This window comes from Tursiops truncatus, chromosome 9 (genome assembly GCF_011762595.2).
Source record: "Tursiops truncatus isolate mTurTru1 chromosome 9, mTurTru1.mat.Y, whole genome shotgun sequence".
Taxonomy (NCBI): Eukaryota; Metazoa; Chordata; class Mammalia; order Artiodactyla; family Delphinidae; genus Tursiops; species Tursiops truncatus.
The window spans coordinates 50,786,947-50,800,096 of NC_047042.1; the positions used below are offsets into that span (position 1 = coordinate 50,786,947).

The window sequence follows — 13,150 nt, forward strand, 5'->3', positions numbered from 1 at the left end:
ATACTCTTTCTAGAATCCTACTGAAAACCAGAGATCAGCTCTCTGAGGCTTCTTTCAGCTCCAGAATTCCATGATTTTATAGGTTCTGTGTTTTTGAAAGCATGTCTGGTCCTTAATATTTTCCTTCCTTGATCCTGAAAGGGTTTAAATCATTGGAGGCAGATGACCCTCTCAAGCGGGGCTGTTTTTCCCTTTCCCCACCACTTCTTAATCCCTTTCTGTTCCAACCAGTTTAGAAGATCTGCAGATGGGACTGTTCCATTTAATGTTTAGATTGAGAGTCTTACCTCAGAAAAGAACCACAGAGCGTAAGTTAGCTTTGGGAAAGGATAATCCAGACAGCTGCTAACAAAAGTCACGGGTAACTAGGGACAGTCTAGACCTTGTGGTCTTTTCTGGGTGAATGGGGAGTAGAGCAATCTGAATTTGCAAGTTCAATGAGATGATACTCCCTTACACCTGGGAAGAGGCCACCTCAATATCTTCCACATCCAGCGAGTCCTTCACATGGAAGTCAGATGTGCTCTGGAAAAAACAAACCACGTCTCTTCTTGACTGAAACATTTTCATAGGGTTTCAGCAACTTTTAGGAAAATCCAAAATCCCAAGCACAGCCTCCAAGCTCCTCCAGAACCTTACCCCTTGTTCTTTATTTTCCAGCCCTGACTCTCTCAACATCCTTATATTCACATTGTGCTGGAATTCCTGCTCTTCTGACAAGTTGTTAGCTACTTGCTGTGGACTCCTCTCCATCATGTGAAATGCTCCCAGCCAGTAAGATCTAGACCAAAGCCATCTCCTCTATAAGCACCTCGAGTACTTGGCTCCTACTTTTGGTAAGATCAGCTACTTTGGATTATCATTCTATTTCTCTCCACCATGAGTTGTTTATTTTCTCGTCATGCTGCTGAGCTCACAACAGGTGCTCAGTAAATGTTGGAGTAAATGTGTAAGTGTTAAGTCATTGTTAATGACAAAACATGTCATGAGCGCAGCTGATATTTACACAGACTCCTCTCTTTTGAGTCATCTCAGCTGGTTCGGCTATGAATGTGTCTTGCCTCATCTAGTGTTGTACTGGGGGTAGCTGATTGATGCAATTTTAGAAGCTCTCCTACAGTGAAAACCAAGGCATCTTACTTTTCTTGCACACGGTATGATACAGAGCACAGAATGGACACTAGAAGGTGAGTAAGAAATACATTTTACAACAGTGTATGAATTACATGTGTATTGTTACAAAGACTCTGGGCCATATTTTCTCTCGAATGGTGATTTCTATGATGTCAAGGAGTTATGAGGAATCCCACAAATTCTACTTCCACATGCAGCTCAAGGAAAAAGCATGTAGCTTTGGTGTCATGCTAACCTGAGATTGAATCCTTCTCCACCAAGTATTGATATTAGTACAACCTCAGTCAACTTAGTCAATGGAGCTGAATGATGCAACCTACCTTATAAGGCTGTGGCAGTGAATGATTTGACATAGAGAAAGTAATTAGCACAGTGCCTGGTGCATAGTAGCTGCTTAGCTCATTGTAGGATTTTTGTTTAAACCCCACCCTCCCTTCTTCATAAGAAAACAAGGCAGAATGAGAGACAAGGAAAATTATCCCTCTAAGATGCAGTTCAAAAAAGATCGTTTAGATAGGGAGAGGAGACAAAATTGTCTGCGGGTTCTGTTTTAGAACAGGACACGGGTTCTCAATTCAGGAAAAATGTATTTTTTTAAAGTCATGTAGCTTATCTTGAGGCACATTTTTTTGGGTTTGTAAACATTAAAAATTTTTACCTTTACATTAAAAGCCAAGATCAAACTATTTTCAGAGTACAGTGTTGGTTCCCTGAGTTATGCAGGGCTCTATGCTTAGTCTATGGCTCCATAAATATTAATGAAGGGTCTAGATACCAGATGCTAACGGCAGCGGTGCTGGGCTAGTTCTCATGCCTTACGCTTGCACCCAGAGGGGTTGGCTATGACTTCATGTTTAAAGAACTGAGCTTCATGATACGATATATCAGGAGATATGATGTATGTCTTCCTGCTACTGAGCAATGAACTCTATACAAACTCACAGTCATACACACATACACATATTTAAATCAGTAAAAACCAAACTGGCTGGATTTATACAACTGTTTATTTTATGTCTGAGTTTCAGTTTTTCACTGGAACTACATTTTTTTGTCCTTAATCTGATTATTTTGCTGATGCCCAAAAAGCCTATGGTAGCTTTCTCTGTGAAAAGCAGCTACTTTCCCTAGTTTCCCCCGTCTTACTCCAAGGTTTCTCATACTTTTCAGTCACCATAACTCCTTTCCCACTCCTCCCGCCATCCACACACGACACTCTCAGTTCACCTATCTTCTGTTTTTTCATCTGACTGTGGAAGTTTCTTTAACAGTGATCTAAGAACCTTTGTATCTGCATGTGTCTTCCTGGGATACGCCTTCATATACACACAGACCTGAATAGATGTGCTGCAGGCTGCTGGTCAAGGGGTTGGGTACCATTTTCACACTGAATGGGGATGAGCCGTGCTGTGCCTTCGTCTTGCATTCACGATAAATACACTGGCCATAGGAATCATCTAGCTGTTCGGTAATTGAAACTCCAAAGCAAATCCAACACATATGCCTGCCCACACACTACCCCAAATTCATCATGCCCACACAACATCATTAGCTTGAAATTGCAAAATTATTACTGAAAATCACAAAGGAACTTAAAGAAATTGTAAAACTTTACAATTTTACTTTTAGCAGCAAGTAATAACTAAAACCCAGGAACCGTAAAAAGGACAACTGATTTGACAAAATAATCATCTGACTATAGCCTGACTTTTCCTTCTAAAAGAGTCTTACATTGTCATTAGATATTTTTTCTGTATCACGAAAAGGCAGGAAATAAATATATAAACATCCTTTAAAGAAATCCACTGTGGGCTTCCCTGGTTGGTGCAGTGGTTGAGAGTCCGCCTGCCGATGCAGGGGACACGGGTTCGTGCCCCAGTCCGGGAAGATCCCACATGCCACGGAGCAGCTGGGCCCGTGAGCCATGGCCGCGGAGCCTGCGCGTCTGGAAGCTGTGCTCCGCGACGGGAAAGGCCACAACAGTGAGAGGCCCGCGTACCGCCAAAAAAAAAAAAAAAAGAAATCCACTGTGGATGCATCCATGGGATTTATCACTAATATGACTTTCTAGAAGACAATATGAGAACATATATCCAAATTTCAAACATTCATAATCTTCAAATCGGCAATTCTAGAAATATATCTTAAAGATGTTATAAAAGTATACAAAGATGTATCCACAAGTACTTTTTAATAATGAAAAAAGAAACCGTATGATTAATACTAAGAAACCGTTTGAGAGAATGCTGCAGAACATAGTTATGGGCATGGGAATTTGAATATGATATGTTTCTAAATGAAAAAAGGAGGTTTTTGAAAGAACATATGTATGTTTGTTTGTGCTTGTGTGTATTTGTGTGTACACACGCATAGAAAAAATATCTAGAAAGATATTTTTCAGAGTATTAAAGGAGTTATTATTGGTGGTAAGGTAAAGGTTATTTTTACTTCTCTATACCTCTTTGCATTGTATATGCAAATTGTACATGCAAATTGTACTTTGCATTGTACATTCTCTGCTTTGCAAGAGAATAAAAGTAAAACTATTTAAATTTGGGGAGGGGAGAGGAAATACATAACATTAGGGGACATACCAATATTAATGCCAAACTGACATGGTTAAAGTCCATTATTAAAATGTATACCACAGAATCTTAGAAGCTAAGTACAGTTATTGAAAATCCCCTCTGTGCTCACCCAAGCCCAGATATGTGGTGAAGACTAGGGGAAACCATGACTGTAGAAAAGACTTGGAGCTTTCGCACACACAGCCTTGTCTCCTTAGTGATTTAATATTTGCCACCTCCTCCTACCTTCCCCAATACTCATGGACAGGCTGCTGGCGATTGACGGTCTCTCTATGGCCAGAAAGATAAGCTGAGCTGTCAGGGGAGTGGAAGTGACTGTGAAGAGGGGTATGTTCTGCGAGGCAGATGACATCCAGAAAAGCATGCCTATGGATGACATGCCTACCAAATCCAGAAGCGCACTTGCTCATTAGGACACGACCAGGCGAAACGTTCAATGTAGGTTATTTAGCATGCATCGCAAAAAGTGAAACAGGTGCAGAAAAAAAATCCAGCCTTTATTTTCTTCTTTCTTTTTCCTCTCTCTTTCTCTCTGCCTCCCTCCCTCTCTTCCTCCCTTCCTCTCCTTATCTCTCTCAAGTTTCAAACATGTCTTATAACCTGTCATATGGGCCAAGCCATCCCTGGAGAGAGACGTTAAACCATTCTGAGTGACAGCCTGTCATATTTAAATTTAAAAATTATAAGATAAATAAGTACTAGGGATGTAATGTACAATATGATAAATATAACTAACACTGCCATATGTTATATATGAAAATTGTTAAGAAAGTAAATCCTAAGAGTTCTCGTCACAAGGAAAAAGAATATTTTTTTCTATTTCTTTAATTTCGTATCTATATGAGATGATAGATGTTCACTAACTTATTGTGATAAACATTTCATGATGTATGTAGGTCAAATCATTATGTTGTATATGTTAAACTTATACAGTGCAGTATGTCAATTATATCTCAATAAAACTGAAAGATAGATGATAGATAGATAGATAGAGATAGATAGGTGTGAAAACAAACAAAAAAAGTTTCCCTTTCCCCCTTGCATCCTGGTCCTGAAGATGGAGTAAGTCCGTTTTGCACACTCTTGACCACGGGCTTGACCATCATCCAGTCCGTTTCTTGCAACACTTCTGCAAGCATCTCCAATCTGATGTGCTGCCTTATTTCCAACCTGCCTTGAGCTCAGACACTCCACCAGGGCATATGATGGGCCAGTTAAAGCTGTACCTCAAGCAGAGACAGAGCACATAGATTTTGTTTAAAAGAATACATGGCAATCCATTCAAGAGGAAATGTTGTCATCCTGGTCAGGTCTGGATCAAATCTGTGTTGGAGAACATGAAAGGAGACCTGACTACAACACATCAACATGCTAATGTACCCTAGTCAGGTACACCGCTATTTCTTGCCATTTTCTTTTTTCTCATATGAAGGTTGCCATCATTTCACACACATTTTTCAGTGATAAAGGTAGTTCCGTTACTAACCGTCTGGTAGGGGTTGGGGAGCAAGCATTTCATAAGTGGGTTTCAACAACTTTGAATATACTTGCTCAGATCTCTCTCCATCCTAACTCTATCCTCTTTACATGACTTTTCTTCTTTAAATATAAATATGATGTCTTTCTCTGTGACACACAAACACACAAGTTCTGCACAAATAGCCAGGGGATTGGAGATTCTGCTGCCCCATCCACAGTTGAATTTTAAAAATGGAATTAGGAAACTCAAACCATGATTCTCTCAAAGCAATTTGGAGATGCGCCATCACCAGACTGATGGGATGTAGGTGAAGCAACAACTCACTCTAAATGTTAGAAACCAGAAGTCGGGGAAAGAACCTGCAGCCCCAAGGCTCTGGAATTTCCATCACTCACTGATCCTGAGAAGTGCAGCCCACTCACTTTCAGACCTGGAACATGATGGCCAGTTCAAGGAGAGACCAAGGCTTGTAGTGCCTTTAAGTTTGTTGTGGCTGTTGTTTATGTGTTTTAAACGATATAGTTCCTAATAAGGTTATTTAGTGAAATGTTCATCTCCCTCTATGTTATTGCCATGTCACTCAGTGGTGAAAGGGAAACAACCAAATATGCAGTAACTAAATAGGCTGTTGGATTTTACAGACTTTCTCTCAGAAGGATTCTGTTACTTTCACCTCTCAGGTATGTTACAGTGTGTTTGAGAAAGAAAAAAGGGGTAAGAACAAATAGCAGTTACAACCAGCCAATCAAGCAATAGTAATTGGCAACATCATTCACAGATACTCACCTGCAGTGCTAAGCCATATAGAAATGAGTGAGATTAGTTCCATTTCAGTTACAATAACAACAGGAACCAGGCCCACATGTTTTTATCTTAGTGGAGACAGGGGACAGACGGCAAAGAAAGTCTAAATTCAATGATCAAACAGGAATAAAGCCCTCCTCCCCAAAATCAAAATGAGATAATTGCCAGGGGCGGCTTGTCTTGGGTTCTGAGAATTAGGAAGCAAATATATTTGCAGAAACAGCCATAGGGAAGCAAAACGAAAATAAATTGCTCCAGTTTGAGGCATTCTTTGACTCTTTTGGGCACTGGCTGTTTTTTACACAATCCTCAGAAGAATGGATGGTTCAGAAACAAAACAAAACAAAAGAGAACATGTAAGGGACCATATCTGCATGGCCCTGAGTGAAAAAATTCAGGCTTCCCAAACTTGTGTCTATGGTGTAATAAAGGTTTTAAAATCTACCTTGCTATATTTCTAGTTCTTTTTCTCTACAACTGGGTCAAAACACAAAGAACACCAAGTTGTAGTAGAATTTTCTAAATTAATACTACACTGGAAAATAGAAATCAATGTTGGGAACTAAAAAAAAAAAGAATGTCTATTTAGCTTCTATGCCACCCTGAAAACAAGCAACCCTGAAGAGATCTGTTCACTTGGATCTTATCTGAGAATTTGCAATCTACCTTTTCTTACCTCTGCCAAGTTAGTCCCACCCCTTCCTTCTACTCCCACTTATGGGCCCTTTATAATTTCCTTCCTCCTTTACATCTAAATGCAGAAGTGAAGTGTGAAAAGCTGTTTAAGTACTTAACTTACTGAGAAAGGAAACTAGCTGGCCATTTTTCATATTCCATGATATTAAAATAATTCATCTGAGTTTGCACTAATGACAGTAAATCTCTCGTGTTGACAAGCGGTGGTCAATTATCCTTTCTACAGCCTTTTAAAGCCCAAGCACTAGGAAGTGTGTCAGTGTTGGAAACTCATGGCTTGCTCATTCAAACGAAGCAGCCAACCAGCCTGAGCAGCTCTCTCGACAGTGTACCACCAGGGTCCTTGCCGCCAAACAGTTCTCCTAGGGGCTTGCAAGTGCTGGGGCACTTCCGCTGGAATTTACATGTATGGGGGAAACGGTTTAAATAAAGTGGTGTGTTATTTATCCCCATAATGATGAGTTTAACAGCCACAATTAGGAAGGAAATTCTACAAGCCTGAACTCCAGTTACTTATTACTGCCACTGAAAGTCAATTAAAGTATCTAAATAATTACAGGGATTGTGATCCTCTGTCATCTGGTAAATCATACTAGAGGGAAGAGGCTCTTGGTTTGCTTTGAAAGTGTGTGATCTAGTCTCCATCATGTTGTCGGACAAGGGAGTGTGTGAGGAGGCTTGCCCCCCACATCTGTGGATCTGTTCACCTGGGAGAGCAACAGAAGTGTTCACTGGATTTCCATCCAACCTCAGCAGCTGAGCGAAGAAGCAAGAGTCATACAGGAGGTGGGTGGGAGGTGCTCACTTTGCCAGATAAGCCGCCCAAGGACATTGCTCTTCAACTCAGGAGCCTCTAGTGGCACCTTGTTCCTTCTGGAGCTCCCACTATTCCAGGTCCTTGTTCCTTTGCCCACTGCAAGGCCACCAGCTCCCTGACTACCCCCCAGTGCCTTCTTTAGTCATCCTGGTGAGCTCGCTGTCTCATAAACGTTATCATCATGATTTAAACGACTTCTGTACTTTTTCTCAGACTGTTACTTAAGATGCATTCCTTCCCTCTCTTCTGTCTATCAAAACCATCTTCACCCTTCAAGGCCCAGCCAGAGTCCTGACCTCTCCCTGATGTGGATCCAATACCAGACCTCTCCTTCTATGAGTTGCCTGTGGAATTCCAAATTTATTGCTCAGTGGTTCTCAGACTGTGAACACTAGCAGGGGCTACCTCTTAAGTTTCTGCTTCTTGCCCAACATCTGGGATACATTTACACCCCCAATGTGGTAACCTCCTGATCCTTGATTTCTGTGATTGCTGTAGTTTAGTCTCATGTTTGGTGAAATGTCTTGATCAGACCTAGCTGGTATTCCTTCATTTAGTCACACCTTCCTTCCTTCAGCAGCATGTTTTGAATGGCTTACTTAGAGCAGGACACCAGAACCATGGCTTCTAAGTTTGAATCCAGTGCTTGCTCTCCAACCATAACGTCCTGATGGGAAACTGTTTGCTCACATCACCGTGCACAAATCAAGGAGTCTCTCAGTGCTCATCCTTCCTTCGCCGGCCAACACTTGCAGGGAAATCATCATAAAAGCACATGGAAATATAGAAACCATCTCCCCTGTGGTTCCATACTGCTCTCCTCAGAGCATTCTCAGTCCAAGCCAGGAGACAAAGAGAAGAAAATATTTTTAAATGATCTTCCACATGACTTCAGGGCTAACACAGGGTTCAAGTGTGGTGCAAGGGATGGGCAAAACTCAGGTCAGCCAGCTATGCTAGGGTCAGCCAGACATTGGGGTCGACTGGCCATGCTTGGGTTGAATCAAGAACACCTTGCTGTTCTTCACATCCCAAGACAGATATTGGAATTTTAACTTTCCTTTTTGCAACCTCTTTATGTTTTGAAAATTCATTTCATCTTAGAGTGAGACTTCCCAGAAGATCTCTTTTCTCATTCTCCCCTTTCATGGCATGTCCTTTGGTAGCTCCTGTTCTGCACCTGTGGTGTTTAGACTTCATATTTCCACTAGCATTTGCCCCCAACATGTTGTTTTTGTAAAAAAAATATTCTGCATGAGTCCAAGGAAACTGACCAGGAAGAAACATGAAATTCAACTGATGGGAAAATCTACAAAATGTTTTCTTTAAAGCTTCTCACTATTTTCTGCAGGAAATATTGCCCATAACAAAGCAGTGAAAATAGAATTGAAAATGAAGGCAAGACTGACAAGTTCAACAACATTGGACCATATCAAAGGACTGCTGAAAACCCTTCAATGGCTCGAGCTCTCTGATAGTAGCTGGTGTATTACAGTGAAACTGTTGTACCTGCATCTAACACCCACACCACCAACATGTAGGGCCTAAGTTCAGTACAGGCCAGGACTGTGCTGTGTGTCTTGCTGGTGGCTAGCACGATGCCTGGTACACAGTATGCCCTCAGGAAATATTTGTACAGTGAATATTTGGTCACCATTTTCTTACATAAATACCATGTGTTAGGTGTGGAGGTTTTAAAATACTAAGATACACGGTTCTCATCTTTAAGAAGTTCAAACCCTGGCACTGGCATTCTCAAGCTTGAGTGAGCATCAGAATTGCTCAGGAAGCTCTAAAAGTACAGATTTCCAGGACTTACCCGCAGAAATTCTAATTCAGTAAGACTGGGTAGGGGCCCAGAATTCTTTACTTTTAATAAGCCTCCAGACACTGCTGATGATCAGCCAGATTGGGAACTCTTGGACTAGTGGGTGGTAATAAAAGCCTTGTTTTCACACCTCTTTTCCCAAATATGAAGTATTTTCATACCCCTCATCTCACTTGATTCTTACTCTCTGAGCGGGGTAGAAACCCTGCAGTTTATGAGTGAGGACATGAAGTGCTGAGAGGTCACATGGTTGGCGAAGTCAGAATCTGGATTTGAACCTAGGGTTTCCATCCACAAGCTCAGCACTGTTTCCTTCTCACTCATTCCCTCTTGAGAGTGATGACCCAGGTTAGCTCTGTTGGGTAAAGAGCAACAAACCACATGGGTCATCGTTAAATGGACAGCCAGTATATTCAGGTCTCTCTCCTAGGTTCTATGGGAAAGAAAGAGTGAGAGGAAAATATTGCCTTCTTCACCTGCTCCACCCCCCATCTTCCACCCTTCGCCTTGGAGAATCACATTGGGAAAAGAATTGATTATGGAGACAGGCTCTCTCAGTGATGCCTAGTAATGAAGGTTATTTCCTTATAGGTATGTTCTACCTAGAAAATAAATCAACTGAGAAAGTCCATCCTACTGGGTGGAATAAGCTTGGTTCACACTCCTCAAGGTCCCTTCACAGGGACCACATGATGAACTAGGCAGCAAACCAAATGCAATCCTTTACCTGAATGTGGCTCATGAACCCAGTCCTCTTGCTTCCCTCTGGTTTGTTACCTAGCCCACCTTGCTCACTCTTCTATCTGTCGTGTGGTTTAGATAAGTCATTAAAGGATTTATTTCACTATTATCATATAATCCAACATGACATTAACAGTGCATTTGACAGCAGATAGATGAAAATTCCAGGCCTTTCTGGATTAGTAACACAGCAAGTTTCATTTTGAAATGACAGGCTGTGAGAGAGCAGTGTCAGCAAAAGGTCCCTCCATTTTCCATGCAGGTATAGGACCTGAAGCTGTTCCCTGCCACATCCCTGACAAGAAAAGGCCAGGGGTTCAATAGTGTGGATGCTGAGCTATCCCATCATTCAAGGACGTGGACCCTTCAGGCTGTGTCTGAGAGTGAAACAAGCCTCTGTGAAGCATACAGAGGGCTTGTGCTGACCACAGAAAACAAGGGAATGGGTTTGGGGAGACAAATAACTAGAAAAATAAGCAGAAACAAATGATCTCCTTTAAATTCTGCTTGGAAGTGTTTCTGGGTGGAGGAGCTTCTCATGAAGGTCTTTTGGTTTCATCACTCAGAGACAACTTTCTTTCATGTGCTGGCACCAAGTATTACCTGAGGAAGTTTGGGAAGGGAGATAGAAAAGGAAAAGGCTGACAATTTGCCTAGCCATTTATCCGAGCATAGGTACTCAAGCAAAATAACCAATGGCCCTTATTTCCTTATACTCACAATGGGAAATTTACAACTCTGAAAGGGCAGTTTTGAAGAAGGCAGCATTCTGTGATGTTTCTTCCTTTAGCATCTCCTGGGTTGGGGTTTTCCAGCCTCAGCATACTAAAATCAGATCTCACTGGGTCGATTGAATTATACACACAAATATACAAATTCAGGACACCTTTTAAGTAATCAGTTTGAGACACTACGTGCTCGATGGGAACCCTTCTCCTTTTAAATTGAGTTTTACAGCCAATGGTATGTTTATTTTAACCACAAGATATGTGTCTACTGACTCTATTATTGCATAGCCCAGAGCAAGGTGCCACTAGGACACGATTTCATTCTAGCAGTGACAGCAAAGCTGGCTGGGGAACACAGCCTGAAGGGGGCTAGGATAACTGAGGAAGAAGAACGGATAAGTGACCTGGAAGATAAGAGAGTGGTAATACCACTCTGTGGTAATACCACAGAGAAGAATAAAGAAAAAGGAATGAAAAGAACTGAGGACAGCCTCAGAGACCTCTAGGATAATATTACAGACACCAACATTTGAATTATAGGGGTCTCAGAAGAAGAAGAGAAAAAGAAAGGGACTGAGAAAATATTTGAAGACATTATAGTTGAAAACTTCCCTAATATGGGAAAGGAAGTAGTCAAGTCCAGGAAGTGCACAGAGTCCCATACAGGATAAATCCAAGGAGAAACACCCCAAGACACATATTAATCAAACTATTAAAATTTTTAATAGTTCAATAAAAAGTTTAATATCAGTTAAATATCAAAAATTAAATGGGGCTTCCCTGGTGGCGCAGTGGTTGAGAGTCCGCCTGCCGATGCAGGGGACACGGGTTCGTGCCCCGGTCCGGGAAGATCCCACATGCCGCGGAGCAGCTGGGCCCGTGATCCGTGGCCGCTGAGCCTGCGCGTCTGGAGCCTGTGCTCCGCAACGGAGAGGCCACAACAGTGAGTGGCCCGTGTACCGCAAAAAAAAAAAAAATATATATATATATATATATTAAATGCATAGAAAAAATATTAAAAGCAGCAAGGGAAAAGCAACTAATAACATACAAGGGAATCCCCATAAGGTTAACAGCCGATCTTTCAGCAGAAACTATACAAGTCAGAAGGGAGTGGCAGGACATATTTTAAACGATGAAAAGGAAAAACCTACAACCAAGATTACTCTTGCCAGCAGGGATCTCATTCAGATTCGACAGAAAAATTAAAATCCTTATAGACAAGCAAAAACTAAGAAAATTCAGCACAACCAAACCAGCTTTACAACAAATGCTAAGGTAACTTCTCTAGGCAGGAAGCACAAGAGAAGGAAAAGACCAACAATAACAAACCTAAAACAATTAAGAAAATGGTAATAGGAGCATACATATCAGTAATTACCTTAAATGTAAATGGATTAAATGCTCCAACCAAATGACATAGACTGGCTGAATGGATCCAAAAACAAGACCCATATATATGCTGTCTAGACCCACTTCAGACCTAGGGACACATACAGACTGAAAGTGAGGGGATGGAAAAAGATATTCCATGCAAATGGAAATCAAAAGAAAGCTGGAGTAGCAATTCTTGTATCAGACAAAATAGACTTTAAAATAAAGACTATTACAAGAGGCAAAGAAGTTCACTGCGTAATGATCAAGGGATCAATCCAAGAAGAAGGTAAAACAATTGTAAATATTTATGCACCCAACATAGGCATACCTCAATACATAAAGCAAATGCTAACAGCCATAAAATGGGAAATCAACAGTAACACAATCATAGTAGGGGACTGTAACACCCCACTTTCACCAATGGACAGATCATCCAAAATGAAAATAAATAAGGAAACACAAGCTTTAAATGATACATTAGACAAGGTGGACTTAATTGATATTTATAGAACATTCCATCCAGAAACAACAGAATACACTTTCTTCTCAAGTGCTCAAGGAGCATTCTCCAGGATAGATCATATCTTGAGTCACAAATCAAGCCTTGGTAAATTTAAGAAAATTGAAATCATATCAAGTATCTTTTCCAAAAAAAAAAAAAAAAAGTATCTTTTCCGACCACAATGCTATGAGACTAGATATTAATTACCAGAAAAATCTGTAAAAAAACAAACACATGGAAGCTAAACAATACACTACTAAATAACCAAGAGATCACTGAAGAAATCAAAGAAGAAATCCAAAAATACCTAGAGAAAAATGACAATGAAAACAGAATGACCCAAAACCTATGGGATGGAGCAAAAGCAGTTCTAGGAGGGAAGTTTATAGCAATACAATCCTAACTCAAGAAACAACTCAAATAAAAAAGCTAACCTTACACCTAAAGCAATTAGA

The 13,150-nt window shown here is 40.9% G+C and overlaps 1 protein-coding gene across 2 annotated transcripts in view; it reads left to right on the plus strand.

Annotated features, from left to right (window-relative positions):
• Window positions 1-13,150, plus strand: part of MTERF1 (mitochondrial transcription termination factor 1) — a 603,361-nt gene that overhangs the window by 428,579 nt on the left and 161,632 nt on the right. For both annotated transcript variants that reach the window (XR_012333983.1, XR_012333984.1), the window contains one exon: window positions 661-836. The gene's annotated coding sequence lies outside the window, so the exon portion shown is untranslated. The remainder of the gene's footprint in view (window positions 1-660; window positions 837-13,150) is intronic.